The sequence below is a fragment of the Momordica charantia genome (assembly GCF_013281855.1).
Source record: "Momordica charantia cultivar OHB3-1 chromosome 10 unlocalized genomic scaffold, Mcharantia_2.0 BLBB01000010.1, whole genome shotgun sequence".
NCBI lineage: Eukaryota > Viridiplantae > Streptophyta > Magnoliopsida > Cucurbitales > Cucurbitaceae > Momordica > Momordica charantia.
This window is the reverse complement of record NW_028275158.1, coordinates 18,659,940-18,669,815: the sequence shown is the minus strand read 5'-3', so window position 1 is coordinate 18,669,815 and position 9,876 is coordinate 18,659,940. Positions and strand designations below refer to the sequence as shown.

The window sequence follows — 9,876 nt, the reverse complement described above, 5'->3', positions numbered from 1 at the left end:
ATTTTTAGCGACAGATTTCCTACGTCCCAAAAAACCTATTTTCTTGTAGTGTCTTCCGTTTGATTGGTTTCAATTTTTAATAAACTTAATTAAAAAAGTAAGCAATATTGTCTCTTTATGCAGTAATCAGCATAACATTTGTACGGTGCTTTTTTAAAGTATCAAATATCTTTTCCCTACCTAATATAGTTATCCTACCATTTTTACCTAATAAAATTCTTTTAGAAAAATGAGTCAAAACACTATTCAAAACTGCTTATATCTTTAAACCATAGAAGAACTATTGAGATTCTAATAGATACGTACGATATCTATTATTCTATATATAATCGATCGTTATTCTTTAGCACTCCACGACATTGATTTTCGTTATTATTTTAAAGTCCCGTGTCGATTGTCACTTTGAGTTTTGAGCATAGATAGAAATTGAAACCTAATATTATTTAGAATTATTAATATCTTTATAGTTGATCAATATCCTTTTGCCGACAATGGTGTGCAAAAGGATAATCTTGCAAAAATATCTTCACTAATTACCCATCCAAGGGAGTACTTAGTGGAGGCAGGTGAAAAGACCAAAGTTCAAATCTCTTAAAAAATTACGAACTTGACCAAAATTTCCATCCTCTAATTTAAAATCTCTCGTCTTCCCTTTTAGGCTCAATTATTACAAGAAGGAAAAACAATCTCTGTAGGAAATTGTGCAACGTTTTACTTATGGCCAAATTGATCACCTAGTCAACGAATGACTCTATAATAGCCAGCCACTAGTTTTAACATCTAATAAATATAAGTTAAATTTTTAATAATACATCTGAATTTTAAAAGTTTTTAATAACTCCTTTAATTTTTAATTTTAATATGATATTCATTTCAATTTTTGGACTAAAACTGAGGAGACACAAAATTGAAAGTTTCAATAATTATTAAAAACTTTTGAAGCACTTTAAGAGTGCAAGACTGAAATTCTAAAATCCTATAAATTCCATTCCCATGAACATCTATATATCAGCCAAACATATCAAAGGTTTTTCTTTAACATAATAAGATCATAGTGGGAGTAAAACTCTGTGTTGATCCATTCTTCAATATCTCCAGAAAAAGAATGTCATTTCAAGTTGTCTCAGATCTCATTGCACCAAGTAATGCCTCTTCCATTGATGGTGTTCTTCGTCCAAACTTTCAACCAAGTGTTTGGGGAGATTATTTCCTTTCCTGTAATGGTATATAATTATGTTTTGAAATGTTTTCTTTCTCATATTTTGATTTTTGTTGTATCTATGATAAAACTTTTTTGTTTCATATTTTCTTTTTCATTTACAGAACAAAAATGTGTCCTGGGTAATCCTTTTTCCTTTTTAACTTCAATAAAACATATAGAAATATGTTTTTATGATATAAATACATATATATTTTGTGAAACATGAAACATAATAAAAGAAACAAAGGTGAACTTGAAAATTTTGCTTTTGTATTTATATACAACTTCTAAGCCTAATACATATATGATATGTCTTTTTGTTGTGGGACACAAAATATTACCCATGGAAAAAATTAGGATGACTTGGTCAGGAAAAAACTTCAAAAACTGAAAGAAGAAGTGAGAAGCATGCTTGCAGCTGCTAAAAAGTCTTGAGAACATTAAGTTTGATTGATTCAATCCCTCACCTGAGTTTGTCTTACCACTTTGAAGAAGAAATTAATGAAATTCTAGAGCATGTGCAAAATCCTCGCAGTCTTGGTGATGAAGATATTTACATTAATTGTTGCTCTTAGATTTCGATGGCTTAGACAACAAGGTTACTCTATCTGATGTGGTAAGTCGTTCCTCGAGCGTTTTGTTTCTAAGAATTACTATGCTATAACAAAATTGATAAATTTTATTTAATTAGTAAATTTTAATTACAAGTTCGATTTCTGAGCTTTCAAAATTGTATCCGATAGACCCTTGAAGTTTAAAGATGTCTAATAAGACTCTAGACATTTAAAATAATGTATCTAATGGGTTGTTGAACTTTACAAGAATGTCTCGTAGGACTTTACACTTCAATATCATGTTTAATGGATCTTTGATTTATGGATAGTTTTTAAAGTTTGAGGATCTATTGGACACAAAATTGAAAGTCCAAATACTTATTCGATAATATAACCTATATTAAACACAATACTTAAAGCTTATAAAATTATTTTTTAAAGTTTAATATGAAATCTTAAGAACCTATCTAGATATAGACACAATCTTTAAAGTTTAGAGACCAAATTTACAATTTAACCTTAGATAAATTTTGAAAGTTTACAAATGGAAATTATGGAAACTACATGTCTATAAATATAAATCCTATTTGTTGAGGTGTCTAAACATCTATATTCTTGGTGAATAGGACTATATCTAATAAAAGGATAGGTTCTTTTAGTGAACTTATAATCTTTGTCGTAGTTTCTCAAATAAGGAAAACACTTGCACCCAAATACCTTTAAAGCATTAGAGTCCGGATCTTTTCCAAAATCGTGGTTCTTTTTGGCTCATCGATTTTGATCAGATCCCATTTTTGGACTGGATGCTCGTTTGAGAGTTTGGTCTCTGATACCATATCAATATTCATGGGTTTTATCTCAAAACCAATTGGCAATGAGAGGAGTAGCTCGTGTCTATTATAAACCATTATAAGGTCCATTCCCTTTTCAACGTGGGATCCTTAACATATTGCACTTTGTTTGTCCTTGATTACAAAACTTCCCGCATGAAAACATATAGTACAATCATTCTCAGATGTTAACTTACTAATATGAAGAAGATTTTTCGTAATTAAGGCACAACTAGAACATTACTTAGATTTAAGTCGTTAGTTCTATATTTTGAAGTGCATTTACTAGTGTGACTAATGACAAGCCCATTCCCATCTCCTATGTATAATTTATCATTGCCACAATATGACTTGACATTGTAAAGTTTACCTTAACAGAACACATGTGCTGAAGTGCCAGAGTCAGCAAACAAAGTTGTGTTCATGGTATTTTTCTCATTGAGGGAGAGAGCTGCAAGTGCTTGAGGTACTTCTCTAGCTTGGTATGAATGGTCAAATATGTTCCAAAATTTGAGAGTTGTGTTTATTTTCCACATATTTGGCATTGAATCGTTGATAACTCCTTGCTGGTTAAAGCAGATTGCTGGTGTGGAGCTTGCAAACTGCTTATGTATCATTTGTTGCATCTTGTTTGTGGATAATGTTTGTGAGTAAGTTTGAGCTCTTCCTTGATTTCAACTTCTTCCTCTTGTATTATAGTTGCAATTGTTCCACGTCTTTGACTAAGAAAGGCTTGATTATGGTTAATTTGATGAGACTTTTCTTCCTGACTTTCTACTATCATGATTCTTTAATGATTGGATGAATTGATTGTAGGGTAGCGCGTAGGGTGTTGGGATTGTGAAGCCAAAACAGGAAATCCATGTCCTATGAAGAAAATATTTTTCAACACTATTACCAATTTTTACCTGGGGTAGGATATTGTTGTCTTATAAAGATTACAATATTGTTTTCCTATAAGAATTAGGATATTTGACCTCTTATAAATAGGGCCCTTATGTTAAGGTTTTTTATTTATACGGAATCCAAATAAAAGAGACTTGAGTGGTTGTGGGTAGTGTTGAAAAGGATTTTGTATCCCATGGGTTTAGTGCGTACGTGTTTTTTATTCCTGGTACCTAAGTATAGTGTGTTATAATACTTAGAAGCTAGAGGGCTTTTGTTGGGATCTCTAGGGGATATTTTTGGAGAGAGTTTTGTATCCCAATCCTTAAACAATTATTAGTGAATTACCCACATTTGAGTGGAAGACTGGACGTAGCCCCCCTTAGTGGTGAACCAGTATAATTTGTTGTGTCGTTATTCTTGTGCTTTTACAGTTTTGTTCCTATTTGCATATTTTTTGTTGTGTTTGGATATTTCTGTGGAAGGAAAAATTAGGGTCTTCAATTTCCCAACATGGGGTGCCTTTGAGAGCATTGTCACTTGAAAGTCATTGTATTTGCTCCCTAATCCTCTTGCTAGTACTTTCATCTAGAGATTTTCCCATTGGCGATAATCTGTCACACATAGATTTTAATTTGTCTAGATAATCCTCCAGAGTAAGATTACCTTTTTTAGGCTAACCTTGCATTTATTGAGATTAACTTTTGTAGGTAGGGTAGGGTGTCTTTGAGAGCATTGCTACTTGAAAATCCTTGTATTTGCTCTCTAATCCTCTTACTAGATGGAAAGACTTTTAGTAGTTTCATCTAGAGGTTTTCCCATTGACGCTATCCTGTCACAAATAGATTTTAATTTGTTTAGATAATCCTCGAGAGTAAGATTACCTTTCTTTAGGCTAACCAGACATTTATTTGAGATGAACTTCATTCTCCTTGGTCATGCTGAGAAGTTGCTCTTCTAGCGAGATCCACACTTGATGTGCCATGTCAACATTTTTTACCATACGTAGGATTTCTTCGGTATAATGGTTCCTAGGAGCCATGAAACTAGGAGTACTCTATCATTCTACCTCCAAGTAGTGTATTTAGGATATTGAGTTGTGGTTCTCCTTTACTACCATCGATATTTTCTTCTAATGGCTTATCATCAGTGAGGTGACCTTCAATTCTAATGGTTCTAATGAGGGGCAAAACCTGAGATTTCCAAAGAAGATAATTGTTGGGGTTTAACTTGATAGAAATTAAGCAAGAACATTGATGAAATAGTTGAATTGTGAGTGGATTTTCTGCTGTGGACATTGTGTGTTTATCAAAACAAGACTGGTTTTTACTTCTTTCATGTAAGCAGAGCTATGATACCATTACAGAATTGAAATCAGAATTGTGTGAAAATTCACTCTCTTTGCTTGAATTCCAAAAGTTACAAAGACTTGCTATATATATTACTTACAGGAAGACAGCATAAAAAATAAAGCAATAATTAGCTAACGGCTAGTGAAAGATTAGCTATAATTTTGGTTTGCTATAGAAAGTAAGCATTCTTCTCATATTCTCATTACCAGCTACCATAAGTAAGGCAAGTATTCAAGGGCAATATTCTGCTGGTTAGGGAAGGTGTTTAATGCTGCAGCTCACTACCTTGCTTTCCCTTATTTATGCGTCAGTTTCATAAGACAGTAGTTCAGGAAAGATTGGTGACTGATTTGCAATCTTCTTTGGAATTAATTCACTTTGATAGCAAAATAGTCGGGAGTTAAATAACGATTATCGTAGCTGTCATATTGTCATGACATAGGGCTAATTTAACACCTTGAAAATTTTAATGGAAGTTTGTTCATTTGATGTGAAAAAAGATATATTTTGACTTTGGAAAGAGATAATGAAAAACTTCTTGATTCTGGAGTACCGTATCTTAATGCAATTGGTGTATTTATGTATGTTGCTAATAATACAAAACTATATATAGTATTTTCAGTAAATTTATTAACCAGATATAGTTCTTTTCCAGAAAAAAGACATTAGATTGAAGTTAAAGCATATATACTTTTTGTTTGACTTTGCAAGTGTACAAATCATCACAAGCAATATAGAAGTGAATAAAATATCGTCTCCACAGGGAATGAAGGATTATTAATTACCGATTCTTTACTTTAATTTTATCTGAATGGTGAAATTTGAATGGTGGTGAAGTAAAGAAATACAATTCTAAAAACTAGTTCAATAAAAAAAGAATATAACTCAACTATCAAGAAACAATAGTAAATTCAAGCGTATTAAACTCTAGAGCATGACTTCATCGATATTGCCCTTTAACTCTTTCTACAACTTTAATTGAAAATTTTCTAAACAAAGGTTTACAAAACCATATATAGTATTTTCAGTAAATTTAATAGCTAGATACAGTTCTTCTACAACAAAAAGATATCATATACTTGTTGTTTAACTTTGCAAGTGTACAAATCATCACAAGTAATATAGAAGTGAATAAAGTATCGTCTCCATATGGAATGAATGATTACTAATTATCGATTATTTACTTCAATTTTATCTGAATGCTGAAAGTTTAATGGTGGTAAAGTAAAGAAATAAAATTCTAAAAACTAGTTCAATAAAAGAAGAAAATAACACAACTATCAAGAAACATGAGTAAATTCAAGTATATTAAACTCTAGAGCATGACTTCACCGATATCGCCCTTCAACTCTTCCTACAACTTTAATCGAAACTTTTCTAAACAAAGGTTGTTACCAAAATTCTACCCTATTGACTCGATACTCTTTCTCAAGCAATAACCATTTTCTTTGAAAATCAAAGTATCTATATCTCTATGACTACTCTGACTACGCCCGGCCCCCTTTTCAGTAGATGAGATTAGGATGAAAGGGCTTGCTTTCATTAACATTTAGTGAAGGTGCATAGCTTCTTTGAATGTCCCGCTGATTGACTACTACATCTAGGGACGGGACTGATCCCGAAAGAGAGGTCTTTCTTTCTAGTTATGAAATCACTTAGGTTGAAAAGCAAGTCGATGATGCCATAAGTCAAACGGGCGGGTGAGGCGAGAGTCCTTCACTGCACTCACAGGAGAGAAGGGATCATCTCCAATCTAATTGGTTGGTCTTGTCCCCTTATTAGTAGTCGAAGTGTAGGCCGGGTAATCTTAGATCAAACTTTAACCATGTGCATCGGAATACTCGAACATGTTTAAAAAGCGTTAGTCGACCCCTTAAAAGATAGGGGACACAACTCAAATAATTAAGCACGTAGAACCCAAACTATGCCAAAAATTTACAATAATATCTCTATCTCTTGCTTTAATTACGGAAAACTATTTAAATCTAGTAAAAAATCTTGTTAGCCTTGATTTATGACAAGAAATCAATGTAAAAAATAACCAATCTAAACAATGCATTAAGAATAGAAAAAGTTCTCACAACCAACAAGTTTAGAAGATAAATCAAATAAAGAACATGGAAGAGTAAAGTTTGATAAAGACTACATCAATGCCTTATAAAAGTGTATTTAGCTAATGCTTGAATCCAAAAGGATAATCTTAATCAACAACATTGAAGGAAGTTCAAGCACAAGAGAGAAAAAAGAAGAGAGAGAAAACAAATCTGACGATCTCTCGAGTGCCCGTTCTTCGTGTTCTTTACGCTTCTCTCAAAATCCCTAACTTTTCGCTCTAAAAAAAATCACTTTTCATCTAAAATCTCTCTATTTTCTCCTGTTTTGCGGCTATGGCTAAAATGGGATTTTTAACCACATTATGTCAATAGTGTTTAGGGACCCAATTTAGGCACTTAGGTGCCCAAATGCGTGCATGTAAAATCACCGCTTCAACTTTGTAGCGCTTAGGCGTCCAGTTTCGTGCCTAGGCACCGACCATTCTACCTTTCTGCCCATTTTTCAACACCTAAGCGCCCGAAGTACATGATTTTTGGCTCAGTTTGCTTCTTTATTTGCTCTTTTTCTTCTCTTCTTCGACTCAAGTCGTACAAAAGAAAGAAATACTAAAAACAATTGTACTACCCAAAGAAAATGTCTATTAAAATTATCAAATAACTAAAAAACACCCAAAATTACTAATCCCAAAATTGACTCATCAAAACTCTATTCTTCTAACTAACAAATCAAATTTTGATCTAGTTGGTTATGCAGATATATGCTGGATATTTATCTGATCCACAAAGGTACATCTCAAACAAGTTATCTATGCACGAATTGCTATATCATGACAGTTAGTGAAACAGACCATAACAACCATATCTTCAAATAATGTTGAAATTATTGTAATTCATGGCGCTAGTCGAGAATGTGTATGGCTAAGATCAATAACGCAGCACATTCGTAGAACATCAGTTGTTCTAGTAAAATTCTTCTAACAATATTGTTATACGAAGACAACACAACATTTATAGCCCAAATCAAAGGATGATATATTAAAAGGGATTGAACAAAGCATATTTCCTCAAAACTTTTCTGCACTCATAATCTTGAAGAAAATGGCTACACCACTGTCTAACAAATTTGTTCGAGTAATAACATGGCAGACTTATTTACAAATGCATTACCTAACGCAACCTTTAAAGAATTGGTCAGCGACTCGAGATCTCAAGTAATGTTTCTGTTTGGGGAAGAGAATATCCTGGACACGTGGAGGACCCCTATTGGTGCTCCAAGATGACTCATGAGTCATGCTCAGCTCGGACCGCCGAGATCACCACCACTAGCGTTGACAGATGCTAAGTATGAGGGCCGAGGTGAACCTGGCCGAGGTCCGACCTACCAGGAAGCTCGGTGGGGGCCGATGTGAGCTACTGTCAGCGGCGTGATTATCGGGTATAACCGTCGGTCCCGAGATTACCGGGTGTAACCGACGGTCCCGAGATTACTGGGTGTAACCGTCGCGAGATTAGCGGGACTACCACCCATAAGTAGAGGACGTCACTCCACGATCAGGGACGATGATTTCTGACCTCGAACTAAACTGGGAGTCCGACCTATACTGACTTGATCGTCGGAGTGCTCACCTTTTTGTGCAGGTCCGCCCAAGTATTCAGATCGGTCCGGAGGCCGAGTTCGAGCTGCAATCTGAAATACACTATTGTGCATATCCTTGCATAAACATTTGGCGCCGTCTGTGGGAACGACAATCTAAGTCATCACAATCCTTTTAAACCAGTACGCGAGCGAAAATGGTTCAACCCGCAAACTCGACCAATACGGCAAATCGAAGGACCCTAGCTGCCAGCGATGCCCACTAGAGGGAGGTCGGAGCAGCAGCGGTAGAGGGGCAAGGTCACGACGGCCTAGCAACAGAATCCCTCCGCAGGTCGGCACGAATCACCGCGCCTGTTCTACCGCCTGCGCACCCGAGGACATCCAAGGCCACCCGTGGCCGAGGTGGGACCTCTAAGAAGGGCACCCGGGGTCCAGCCCCGGCTCCAACAAGTGAGAACTTTGACGCACTCCAGAGAGAAATGGAGGCAATGCGCACACAAATGCGGTCCATGGAGGAAATGTATAACGAAATGATACTAGCTGCAGGCGCAAGGTCCCGATCTGAAAATCGAGTGACGCGCGTGGACGTACGCGAGCAAAGGGGTTCCCACTTCGGCCCAGCCGAGGAGGAACGTCCCGAAGACAACGAGAGCGAGGGACACACACGCCAGAGGGGAGACCTCCGTGAGCATCTCAACAAAAAGAGAGGCTCATCTCTCCGAAAAGGACAGTCACCATCCCGCTCACATAGGAGCTCCAACCAGCAGGCTGAATCCTCTCACAACCCAGCAACTCCCGCAGGGGTGATCACAAGGGAGGAGTTCGACCAGCTGAGGGGCAAGCTCGATGCTCAGGTGGAGGCCTTAAAAGCCAAATGTGAGCAGAAAGAAGGTTCACTGAACGATGGCGACTTGGGAGAATCGCCCTTCACCTCGGACGTTTTGGAAGCACCGATCCCTCCGAAGTTCAAAGCTCCTACCGTGAAGCCTTATGATGGGTCGAGGGACCCTAAGGATTATGTTGAGGTCTTTGAAGGCCTCATGGACTTCCAAGCGGCATCAGACGCAATCAAATGCCGCGCCTTTCAGATCGCGCTTAGTGGCAGCGCGCGATTGTGGTATCGGAGACTGCCAGCCAGGTCGATCTCGACCTACTCTGAACAGAGAAGGGAGTTCCTCGCCCAGTTCTCTTCTCGGCATTATGACAAAAAGACAGCGACCCATCTCGCCACCATCAGACAGAAGGAGGGTGAGACGCTGCGGGAATATGTCACCAGATTCCAGGAGGAGCAGTTGAAGGTCGCACACTTCTCCGATGACTCGGCCATGTGATATTTTCTCACCGGTCTAGCCGACGAAGCCCTCACGGTGAAACTTGGAGAGGAGGCCCCGGCCACCTTCGCC

The 9,876-nt window shown here is 36.8% G+C and overlaps 1 long non-coding RNA gene across 2 annotated transcripts; it reads left to right on the top strand.

The window, feature by feature from the left end:
- The first annotated feature begins 990 nt into the window (after positions 1-990).
- Positions 991-5,374, top strand: LOC111013343 (uncharacterized). Of its 2 annotated transcripts, XR_002601668.2 has the most exons (4): positions 993-1,223; positions 1,559-1,817; positions 2,964-3,051; positions 3,165-5,374. It is a non-coding gene; the product is annotated as an uncharacterized LOC111013343 (long non-coding RNA). The 2 variants fall into 2 exon arrangements; XR_015787424.1 differs by having other exon boundaries at positions 991-1,817.
- The last annotated feature ends 4,502 nt before the right edge of the window (positions 5,375-9,876 follow it).